Source organism: Mustela erminea, chromosome 6 (genome assembly GCF_009829155.1).
Source record: "Mustela erminea isolate mMusErm1 chromosome 6, mMusErm1.Pri, whole genome shotgun sequence".
Taxonomy (NCBI): domain Eukaryota; kingdom Metazoa; phylum Chordata; class Mammalia; order Carnivora; family Mustelidae; genus Mustela; species Mustela erminea.
Window position 1 is genome coordinate 115,761,905 of NC_045619.1, and position 12,396 is coordinate 115,774,300.

Here is a 12,396-nt window from a genome sequence, read left to right on the forward strand (position 1 = left end):
ACATGAAAGCTGAGAAGAGAGAAAACTACTGAAAGGAACAGAATTTCACATTGTTGCTGATTACAGAGTTGCTGATCACAACTTTACCCGAAGTATCTCTACATATGGATGTGGGTGTGGAAATTCTGAAAGCAGAACATACATACGTATATAGTGCAAATAAACTGAAGGAAGATTATCATTGACTATTACATTCTAGGAGTCTATGAGAACAGTGGCAAAGCTCTTGCCAACCTGAAAACGCCTGACACTTTAGGGGTGCCTGAGTGGCTCAGTCGGTTAAGCAACTGACTCTTGATTTCAGCTCAGGTCATGTTCTCAGGGTCCTGGGATGGAGCTCCACACTGGGGACTCCAAGCTCAGCAGGGAGTCTGCTGGAGACCTTCTCTCTCCTTCTCCCTCTGCCCCTCCCCCAACTCAGGTGCACACACACTCTCTCTCTAAAATAAATAAATAAATCTGAAAAAAAAAAAACAAAACTGACACTTTAGAATCACATAATGTTGTCACTAGAAGGAAGCTTCACCCAACCTTCTGATTTTACAGATTAGTAAATTCATAACAAAAGTAATTGAGTGACTTGTGCATTCATCGGCAGGACGGAGATGAGCCCGGGGACCCGTGATTCACTCATGAATCTGTCCTCTTTTCTACCCAGCACATTGCAAGGGGCTCATGCAAATGAATCAGGGATCCTCCTTCTCTGAGTAGTCACCATCCAAATCCCTACGAGGTCATGAGCTCTTTTAGGGAAGCATGCTTTCCAGACACTAAAATACTTCCTAATAACCATTTCATGACTTGAGTTCCCATTCAGAATTCCATCCTTGTCCACAGCCAGTGTCTATGCCTGGTCCTGCCTGTGAGTGAGCATCTTGTACCTGCCACCGAAGGAAATGCGTCTGCTGCAAAGTTTGCAAATCTTGCCCCACAAATCCAGAATTTCATGAGGTTAATCCAAATGACATCAGAGAACTTCTGCAGTAACACGTAAAACAATGGCAAGTGGCGACTGAGCGTTCGATGAGGAAACAGTCATTTCAGAGAAAAATTTTTAAGTTGCTGGTAAGATAGGAATTTTAATACAGAGGGAGTTTAATATTAAAGAGTCTAAAAGGCCCAAAGGAAAATGACTAAGACCTCAAGTATTTTTGTAAAACTAGCCATCTTGAAGATGTGATGTAAGTGTCAAATGTGATTTAAAAGTACCACAATATGCAGTCATACAATTCTGTCCAAGAATTTACTCCTCTCAAAACACTCAATATTTGAGTTTTGCATTGTTCATTCTAAGAGATAGCCGTGGTCAAAATGATAATCTAAATTTTGTTAAATATAAACTGAAATAAATCTATTTTCATATTTTTCAGGGTTTTTGTTTTTGTAAAATAAAATCCCAAAGCTTCTTTTCATTAAATTATGAAATATTGGTCCCCACTTAACTGGATTCACTTTAAATGGTCTTTTTCTGGTTCTAATTATCCTTGGATAACAAGAACCTGCTGTAGAATCTTCAGAAAGAATTTCTTAAATATAAATTGGTAATGTGAAGGATATTTATATCATTTCAAGCCAAGCTTTACATTTTAGAAGCAAGAAGTTCAGATCCAGAATATGAACTACTAGGGGTCACTGTGTTTTTACTTTGCCCCCTCTCATCAAAAATAAAGTATTTCATATCTTATTTTATACAAAATAAAAACAAAAGTTACAAAATCACCAATGAGTGATGACTACGTCCATCACAATTCTCCTAAAATGTGTGAAAATACAACGATGTATTTACCATCCTGAATTAATAATTAAGTTTCTAGTTTTACATCTTATTTTACTTGAACAAAACCATGGAAAAACCTTCACAAGTTTCTTAATAGCAGCTGATTTGCATATTGTGATTAGTTCTATCACCTGCAATTATCTGTAGGGCTGCATAATTTGTGGTCCAAACTTCACCCGAGAACAATCAAGTTAGTTGAGTTTTCCTATGTTCAAAATATTTATTACATGAAAATAGTTAATATTCAGGGCTGTCTAACATTCACTTAGATAATGAAAGCTATTCTGGTCTCATAAAAACACAAGGCTTTATTTTAGAAGCATCAATTATTCAGTGGAACATTTTCTTCTAGAAGAATAAGAAAAGTAAGAGAATATTTCTCCCATTAAATAAAATTGCAACATTCTTTAACAGAAAAGTATTTTTTTCTTTTACTTTTTAAATCTGTAACAATAGTACAATCTAAATAATCGATGAGGAACAACTTAAAATACGCGCGATGATAAGTTCAAAATTCACTTACTAGGGACTTTCCAGCTTCTGTGACCAAAACAATAAACAATTTATGATTCAGTTTGTTTACTAATCTTGTCTCAAAGGTCAAGACCAAGATTATCAACTCCTTAAATGTGCTTATCTCTCAAATGAGCACAAATGAACAGCTCAGGTTAAGATTGCAACTAAAGTTCCTTCCGGGAAGAACAACAAAGTCCCAGCTCCCAATGCCACCGCGGCTGAAGAGGCAAGCTGTGGAAAGCCTGCCACGCTCTACTGGAGACACAGGAATTACGTCACGACTGTGATCTAAGAATGTGAAGCATAAGCTCAAAATCACCTCTGATATTGAGACTCCCATGTCACACATCAGATGAACCTTTGGCAGGGGTTCCCTGCCAGGAATGGAGGGAGCGGACAGTGGGAAGTGTGTTGGCCAATGTACAACTGGAAATTGAGGGGCCAGAGGAGTCCTTGCTCTATAGTAACTTGCCCTCGGGCAAGTTACCATCAACGGTTGGGAAGAACTTCAGTTGTTCTATGGGTCTAATGGGGGGGAGGGGGAGGGCAGCTTGTGCAGGGGTGGGGGGGTGGCTTGTGCAGGGAGGGCTTGATCAAATCACAGCAAACAAGAAAACAGGAATTTGGCTCCTTAATTTTGCCAGCTCACTTGGAGCCAGATGTTCATCAACATGAAGGCTGCCTTTAAAAGGAAGTGTATTATTAGACTTACTATCAGCCCTAAGAGATGATGTGATTAAGATGAGAAGAAACCAGACTCCCTATCCCCTGCTCTGCTGGGCAGTGTTCCAAGACACAAGGGAGACAGAGCCTTCCCGGCCATGGTAGCAGGTGGGCTCAGGAATCTGCCAGACATCCTCAGCCGCTTCCCAACCAGGACAAATCACTCACCTCTCCAAACCACTTTATTCTTTTGTAAAAAGGGTATAGGAACAAACTCATACAATTCTCACAGCATTAAGCGTCAAGCATGCAGCACAGCGCTTGTCAGAAACAAAACATCCAGATGGTTAGTTACCATATTTTCCTGCTACGTACAGAGTATAATAACTTTCTACTTTTGCTGAAATTTCAGGGAAGCTGCATTAGATGTTTTCCCTAATTACAGCTGATCTTTTCCACCTAGAACTGTGATGAGGAATTGTTTTTCTGTGAAAATATAGAAAACATAATACTTCAGAATGTAGCTTTCCAAAGTCCTTTTTCCTAACAGTTATCCAGAATAGATACCACCCATCAGGTTTGGGTTTAATGATTACTAACACAGACATAGTCCCAGGCACCTGAAGTGTTTTCTGTATGTTAATGCATTTAAAATTCGTAATAACCCTCTGAGGTAGAACTGTCCTTATCTGCATTTTACACATCAGGAAACTGAAACACAGAGCCGTTTAGCAACTTGTCCAGGCATCAGAGTCAAGTCAGGATTCAGGTAAGGCAGGGAGGCTCCAGAGCCCACATGGGACCTCCGTTTTGTGAATTTATTTGGGAGATGGGGAGAGGAAATGCAGAGAAGGTAGAAAGGGGGAAACACACACACACACACACACACACACACACACACACACACACACAAACCTCCTAGGAGTCTGCCAGCCCACACACACATACACTTGGAAGAAAATTTCAGTTGTGAACACATCAACAAGTCCATTCTCACTGGCTGGTTCTTCAAATAAAAATGTTCAATTTCTTATTAAAAGGGCAGTCTTTATCTAGAGCTACTTGGAGAAGTAGGGGACAAGAGGAGCCTGGGCACCAAACGAGAATGGCGTCGTCATGCAGTAGCAAAGAAAGATGAGACTAGGCAGAGCTGTCTTTGGAGAGAAGGGCGGTCTAGACCTTGCTGCAGTCTAGACCCTGTGAATTCCAGACTTAGCGCCCTCTGTACGAACCATCCCCAAAGTATTCTTCTTCAATACATCTTCACTCGTGAGGAAAGCCAGAAGAGCAGGGGCGGCTATGGAAGCGCATACCGAGATGCATGCGCTTGGGCTGCACAAGTTCATTACCAACATTCATCAAATCCTCATTCATCACTCCATACTATGCCCTTTTCAGAGGCAAGTCTAAGACACAGAGTGCTTTGCCCCAAGCCACAGAATTATATAATTGAATTTATTATATAATTGAAATTCCAGTTTCTAGATGTTATGATAGGTTAAGGAGTCCAGTGAGGTCCCTGAAAGACATTCATCTCCCCTGTTGCGTAGAGAGACCCCTGAGAGTTGTGATGGGTGACCACTGCACCCAGGCAGGAAGACGCATACCTGTGTACACAAGGATGGGAATAACGAATATTAATGTATTTACTGTTGTGGTTACATTGCAGCTGTTTTGGAAGTGGTTCCCAAAACATAATTTTTTAATTTTTTTTTTAAGATTTTATTTATTCATGAAAGAAAGAGCACGTGTGCAAGAGAGACAAGCACAGGGAGGAACAGGGGAAGGGGCAGAGGGGGAAGCAGTCTCCCCAGAGAGCAAGGAGCCAGATGACGGATGCGGGGCTGGATCTCAGAACCCCGAGATCACAACCTGAGCTGAAGATAGACGCTTAACCTGGGAGACACCCAGGCGCCCCCCACAAAACACAATTTAATGCTTTCTTCCTATAACCCAAAGAAAAAGGGAAAACTGAAGAAGAATTTGGAATCTGTGGAAAACCTGGATGTGAAAAATTGACATGCTAACCAATTTGTAACTCGGGAAGGTGAATAATCTTGACGTCTCCCGTGAAAAAACCCTGCGGCCTCGATCACATTACTTCAAAAAGGGAGTTTTGAAGGAAAATAAATTTTGAAGAAAAATAAATCCCATATTTTGTATTTTTTAAAAAAGTCTAGGTGGCTAGATGTAAATAGTGGGAAGCTCATTCATCCAAACAAATTAAAAATTGCTTAAAGTTTTCTTCAAGCTCTGTTTCAGAATCAAGAAACGGCTTAAGGGGCGACAAGGTGGTAAAACTCCATGTGATGTGGCCGCACCTGTTCAAGCAAAGAAGAGACAGACAGGCCGGCTGGGAAAGCGCTCTCATCAAATGACACCGTAAAACTCTGTATTTTAATGTGCCGGAAAGACAAATTTGAACAACTGGTCGACAGGCTGGATTTAACTCGGCCCTTTCTCTTTGTCTGATAGCTGAATAAAAGAATGGATTTTAATAATTGAACCACTGCTGTTCAGTCACTATATTTTTCATGATAGCTCAGGACATGCTGAGGCCAAACTGACAGATTTTTTTCAGCAAGATTTGCTAAATTTTTTAGGGGGTGGTACTGGGGAGCTTAGGGGGACCCTGGATGTGAAGTGTCCACTCTTTGGACATCTCCAGGCAGGCAGTGGGAGGCGGCTCAGGTCCAGGCTCCAGCTCCCCTGAGGGTCCCCGCAGGCCATGTCATCAGGGCACTACGGGCTGGTGAAAATGTTAAGTTCTGGGAAAAACAAAGCAAACCTGGTTTGGATTCTAAACCCTCCCTTTAGACAAATGTGTGAGGAACTGGAAAATGATTTTTCAAGGCTTAATCAACACCACTGGGCTCTGGCTTACCAAGGGAAGATGAAGGAAGGAGAGGAGGTTTCCAAACTCATGGTGGAATTTGCTATTTTCCTTCAAAAAGAAGAAAGATGATGCAACGAAGAGTAGAAATATAGATAAAGTAAATGAATTCACCTAAAATAAAGAGGAGGGGCGCCTCAGTGGCTCAGTTGTTAAGCGTCTGCCTTTAGCTCGGGTCATGATCCCAGGGTCCTGGGATAGAGCCCCAGGTCTGGCTCCTTGCTCAGCAGGGGACCTGCTTCACCCTCTCCCACTCTCTCTACTTGTGTTCTCTCGCTGTATCTCTCTCTGCCAAATAAATAAATAAAATCTTTAAAAATAAAATAAAATAGGGACTCCAAAGGCAGGCTTCTTCAGCAGATATTTGGGCCATACAGATCTGTTCCGTGCCTAAGACAAAACTGTTGAGATCAAAGAGGGGGAGCTTGAGAGTGAGATGAAGATAGTGCTCGCGAGAATGCTGAGATTCTAGCTTTGTTCGTGTGTGATGGAAACTCAAGATAAAACCAAGATCGTCATTAGCCAGTTGTTCACTGAGAAAGTCCTTTGATGAGTATTTCCCCGAAAACACTCTAAGCTACCACGCAATCCCAGGGTCACCCTCTCACCAAGAAGACACACTTACAAAATCTTTCCACCATCAAGAGCCTGAAAATGTCACAGGAAGAATCCTGGGCTCCCCCTTCTCTCTTGGTGAATCCCCTCCCACAGCTTAGGAAGTAGTGAAGAAAGTCATTTCCTCTCCATTATTTGTGTGGGGCGCTGATGGCTCACCCCTGCCCCCACAACCCCAGCCTAAGTTCATTCTTCTTGGCCACGAGGTACTTGAATAAAACCAAGTTTGAGAAGTGCTGAGTTTAACCCATAACCTCAAGGCACATTTGAATACCACCAAGAGGAGGAAGGAGACAAGCAGGGGACACTGTTGGTACCATGACTTCCTGTTGTGCTTACTATACGCTGGCCTCAGCCTGAACATAAGGCCCCTCCCCCAACAACAGAAGGCCCATCAGCTTGGCCCACACTTTCTCCGGAAGAAGAGGCCCAGCATGGTGCCCACTCCCCTGTCCACAGCACTGAGCACGTGACCCAGGCCAAAGGAATGCCTAAGACCTGATTTAGCAACAACAGGAAAAAGAGGGTCTCCTTTCGGGCTGGGTCCACACTATAAGGGCTGCTGTAGCCATCTTTCAGACCCAAAAGAAAATGAGGCCAATATACAGAGCACACTCAAGTCCCCACAGAAGCCAGCTTTCCCCTTGGATTCCCTACTATGTAAGTCAACAAATCCCATGTTTGGCTCAAACTACTTTGAGTTGGGGGGCTGGGGGGGAGATGACCAAGCCCCAATTTTCTTCAAGAAAACTGTTTCTTTTTTTAAAACAGAAGTAAGAAAAACTTTACATCTAATAATGTACTCAGATACCATTTCCAGTAAAAAAACAGATTCCTCTTTGGACAGGAATTGGTCACAAATATATTCATAAAACAGCCACTTATGTTTTGCAGAAAACTATTCTAACTTGATACTTAAAATCTTATAAGTAAATGGTTTAATTATAAAGTTCCAAGGTATCCTTTTATATACTGTAATGCTTCAATGTCTCTGAAGGATCACATCAAATACTTATTAAAGAATTACACCCTGTCAGACAGGACATGGTAGCATTAAAAAAATAATAATGATAACCACCAAAAGTGCTTCACAGCAATCTGTTCCGAGGCTTAAGCCTCATAAAGACTTGTAGAAAGGACAGAGGAGGTCCAACTCTGAATAAATGTTCCATCAGAATAAGAAAAGCTACTTAAAGCGTAAACTCCACACCCAACTGCACAACCAAAAGTCCAAATGAAGCATTTACGTGTCCCTGGGGGGATGGAAGCCAAAACCCTCTCTGGAGACCAGCCACCAGGATGCTAACTTCCCTGCTGGCTTCTACACTGAGCTAAGCTCTGCCCCGGTCCAACAAGCAGCAACCAACCACCCCCCCCCAACCCCGCCCCGCCACTGCAGGCAGGGGCCTTCTGCACCTGCTCCCTGGGGGCCATTCGTGCAGCCGCAGCCAGAACCAGCAAGTGAGCTCAGGCCACACAGCTGAGGTTCATCAGCTGTGGAAGAAATGATCAATGAGGTTATGCCATTCATAAATATGGCAACCCGGACAGGGATCAGTTCAAAACGTATAGTGGAGACAGAGAAAATACATCCTTAAACCAACAAAGCTCACAGACCTTTGATCTCTCCTGACTTTCAAACCTATTGCCTGAAGCTAATCTGCTCCCCACATCGCCTCAACTCCTCATGGAGCTACCTCTGGGCTGCTCCACTTCCTGGTACAAACCCCCCACCTTCCGCCTGACCACTCGACGCCTTCCTTTCTGCAAATCTGCCTCCTAGGGTGGCCTCAAATTCTAGAAGAACAGGAATGGAACCTTACTGGCCTCAATTCCTGGCCTGGATTCTAATGGAACGTGACAGGTTGCTGAACAAATAAATATTCGTTCAATGGATAAATCATATTTCCTGTCACTTTGTTGTAAAAACAAGCAAAAGGAAGAAAATGATTTAAAAAAAAAAAGTCCTTGCCTACTAGGATCTCAAGAAAGACATTCTAAAAATGTGAGGGAGCCTAAGGTAGGCTGAGGGGCAATATGAAATAATCTAGGCATTCGTTCTTGATACAAGAGAAAGAGAGAGCTTAGTTTTTGATAGAAGGAAAACAGTTCTAACTTTAACCCATCCTGATTCTCCCCCCATCTTCATGGTTTTTAATCGGTATTTTAAAAACTGCTCTGGGTTCAGTTATTGGAGGTTCCCTCCTAACACTGAATATGAAGGTAAGTCAGGTAACTCGGGTCAGTTCGGGGTCAAATACCAGATAGGGAGCCTGTCTGCTCTTCCTCCCCACAGGCTGGCCTCGCTGAGAGGGAGCTGTCACCCTCCGGCCATCTCTGCCACCTGTTGTCAGAAACCCGCCTCTTAAAAATCACATCTTCAAGCCCAAACGCATTCCTTTTCTCCACTCATGCGCTGTTCATTCATGACAAGTGAAGCGGGGAACGAGCAGGAGGACAGAACACAGGCCCCTCTGTCAGCCAGTCCTCCACCCGCACTCCAGCAGCCCCTGGGGCTCTGGGCTCAGAACAAAGACCCCAGCTCGGGGCCTGTGGGGGCAGACACATGAGCCGGGCAGCCAGGCAGGCGACTTCTGCTAAGTCAGTGGTCTCCAACTGGTGAGGAAACACAGTGGGAAAACCCTGCAACACTGGCTTTCTCGTCCCACCAGGATTCCCCAGGACCCCAAGAAATCCAGAAAAGGCAGAGCACCCCTCCCCCACCCGAGGGAACCGTCAGGCGTGTTCAAGTACTGTGTATTTACTGCTGTTTCCTGAGTGTTCGTGTCATCCCACATCCATGTGTTGCAGCCTAATCCCCAGTGTGACTGTATTCAGAGATGGGGCCTGTAGAGGAAATTCATTCATAAGGTAGAACCCTCATGAAGGCGCTTCGTTCCCTTAAAAAAAGAGACGCCAGAGAGCTCCTTCCCCACTTGCGCCAGGTGAGGGCACAGCAGCAAGACAACCGCTTAGGACCAGGAGGAAGTGGGCCTGCGCCTGGATCCGGGACTTCCAGCCTCCAGAACTGCACGAAATCGAGGTTTGTTATTTAAACCTGTATAGTCGCTAGGATCGCGTTAGAGCCGCCAGAACAGACTTAAGATGTTTGTCACCCTTTAAAGCGCGCTGGTGTATCCTTCCCAGCACCCCCAAAATCCCAACCACTCTTCCAAGGCCAAACTTGAAATTCCCCACGAGGTTTCCAAGGAGCCGACACTCGTCCCTCCATGCACAGCATTTCCCGCGTGTGTGTTCACGTCGCAGCAAAGCACGCGCTGGACCTGTAACGTGAACAGACTGTCCTACAATACTTTTGAAGCGCTCACCCCATGTCTCTTTCAATAGCAGAGATTCCATTTTCTCACATCCTCTTTTTTTTTTTTTTTTTTTTAATCTCCCAAAGCATCCCAAAGCATCTGACATAGGTCCTCATGTAGCAGGTTCTCCATTATCCGTCCCCCAAATTCCTTTTCAAGTTTAATTGCTCAGGTTATTGCTCATTTCCCTCCATTGTCCCCTTCTTCGCGACCAAGACAGTCATATACTGGCAAAACCGAAAAGTGAACTGCTGATTACTTTCACGTGAGGGACTGTGGGAAGGATGATCCTCGAACAAAGCTCTTCAAATGAGAATGCCAGGAGAAGGTGCAAGAACTTAACATTTCATCCTGCGGTCACAAAACACACTCCGCTTTGGAGGGACAATGACGAAGCATCACCTCTGTCCCCAAGGACTCGCAATAAACCGAGGAGAGAGAATGCATGAACAGAAAGGCAGAACTGAAGTCCCAGGCGAGCTGTGGATGTAAAACCACGTGGGCTCCCACACACACGGCTGGTGGCGCCACTCGGCCAATGTCAAATTCAGCTTTAAGCAGGCATCTCTCCCAGCACCTCCCCCTTTCCGCGCAGCACACTTCTGAGCATTCGTGATCCTGAGTTTCTTGGTTCCCTGCTCATGTCTGTCTTTCTAGAACAGAAGCTCCATGAAACAGGCCTATTCTCTGTTCCCCTTTATAGCTAAGTGTCCTGCACAGAACGTGTGTGTGAACCAATCAATGCCAAGAGGGCCAGTCCTACCACCATGGTCGGAGGTGGATGAAGGCAGAAAAGCTGTCCTACATCAAAGGAAGTTCGTGGGAGCAAACAGCCACCCAGAGGGACAGAAGAAGAGTCAGCCCCACCCCAGTGGTTCATCCTGCTCCCTCCTTTCACTTGCATAAAATACGGAGAGCTGCCACTGGACGGGGTCACTGTCAATGTCCTAGTACGGTGCCTGGTACTCAGTGCCTGAGCAATTACCACCACCTCCTCCCCTCTCCTCTTGAGCCAGGTGAGCTAGAGAACAGACACATGAGAAGCATAAAATCCTCCTCAGCACAATCCAATGGGCCCAGGTCACCGAGGAGGGTGGGAACAGAGGGAGCGGGGGTGGCAGGAAAGGAGGGAGGGGGAGTCCATGAACAGAATGTAAGCTCCAGCTTACACCAGATCAGGGCAGAACAGGGAGCTGTGGTGCGTTCCACACTTAACCTCCCACCGGCCATTCAAGTAATTATTCCATTTCACTGCTCTGTTCATCAATTCATCATCATTTCCTCCATCAGGGAGAAAAATCCAGAGGAATTTAAGACCTAACTTCCAAAAACGAAAGACATGCATAAGCACCTCTCTGGAGTCCTGGGGCGGGAGTAGGGTGTAATACATTTTTTTAAAAATATTACCACTCACTTATGCACAGATTTAATACTTGAACAGAGATACCTGCTATGGATCTGTTTAAACCATGTAAATGTGGTGCTGATTTTTAATGTATTATTATCTTTTGAAATGCAAAGGGAGTAGAAATGACAACCCCACAATTTTATTTTTGATACAAATCACAAAATCACAAATCACAAAATGCTGGAAGTTCTTTATCCCTGGATATTGGTAATTGAAGGAAAATGGGGGGGGGGGTAGGAGGGAATTTTCTCCTTCAATTTGCAACTCTCCCAAAGAGATTTTGCAGTACAGTCAAAGATAACATAATCTGCATAAATATTCATGGTCAAAAGGAAAAAGGGATGCATGGCAGGCTACAAATGTCCCCTCAAAGATATTCATGTCTCCATCCCTGGTACCTGTGAACGTCATCTAATATGGCAAGGACTTCACCAATGTCATAAACTTGAGGATCTTGAGATGGAGAAGTGATCCTGCATTATTTGGATGAACCCAACATTATCTCCAGTGTCCTTAAAGGAGGGAGGCCAAGGGAGACTGACTCCAGAGGAAAAGGTGGGGTGAGGGTGAGAACAGACACTGAAGTGACATGTTTTGAAAATGGAACACAAGCCAAGGAATGCAGGCAGACACTAGAAGCTGAAGACAAGGAAACATTCCTCCTAGGAGCCTCCAGGAGGAATGGGCCTGGCTGGCATCTTGATTTCAGTCCCCCTGAAATTCATTTTGGACTTCTGATTTCCAGGACTGTAAGAGATGAAAACTATTTGAGTCTATAGCAATTTGTTACAATGACAACCATAAACTGTAGTATGAGGGTTTGATTAAATTGCTTGGTCATACAGCTAGTTGAAAATGAGTAATTATAGGGGCACCTGGGTGGCTCAGTGGGTTAAGCTTCTGCCTTCAGCTCAGGTCATGATCTCAGGGTTCTGGGATTCAGCCCCACATTGGGCTCTCTGCTCAGCAGGGAGCCTGCTTCCCCCCTCCCTCTCTGCCTACTTGTGATCTCTCTGTCAAATAAATAAATAAAATCTTTTTTAAAAAATGAGTAATTATAAATTCTCATACTCAAACATGTAAACTTCTAAGTCTGACCTAATGTGTGCTGTGTGTCTTTTCTCTCTGTGAAAGCTAGAGCTCTGGTTCCATTTCAGCCCAAGACCCTCCTGTCATTATTATATTCAAGATGGAATGGAAATCT

At 44.2% G+C, this 12,396-nt stretch overlaps 1 long non-coding RNA gene across 1 annotated transcript; it reads right to left on the reverse strand.

Annotated features, from left to right (window-relative positions):
- Positions 1-9,872: 9,872 nt before the first annotated feature.
- On the reverse strand, positions 9,873-12,109 carry LOC116594242. Its single transcript, XR_004287123.1, has 2 exons — positions 12,068-12,109; positions 9,873-11,939 (listed from the first exon to the last, which is right to left on the reverse strand). It is a non-coding gene; the product is annotated as an uncharacterized LOC116594242 (long non-coding RNA).
- Positions 12,110-12,396: the final 287 nt, after the last annotated feature.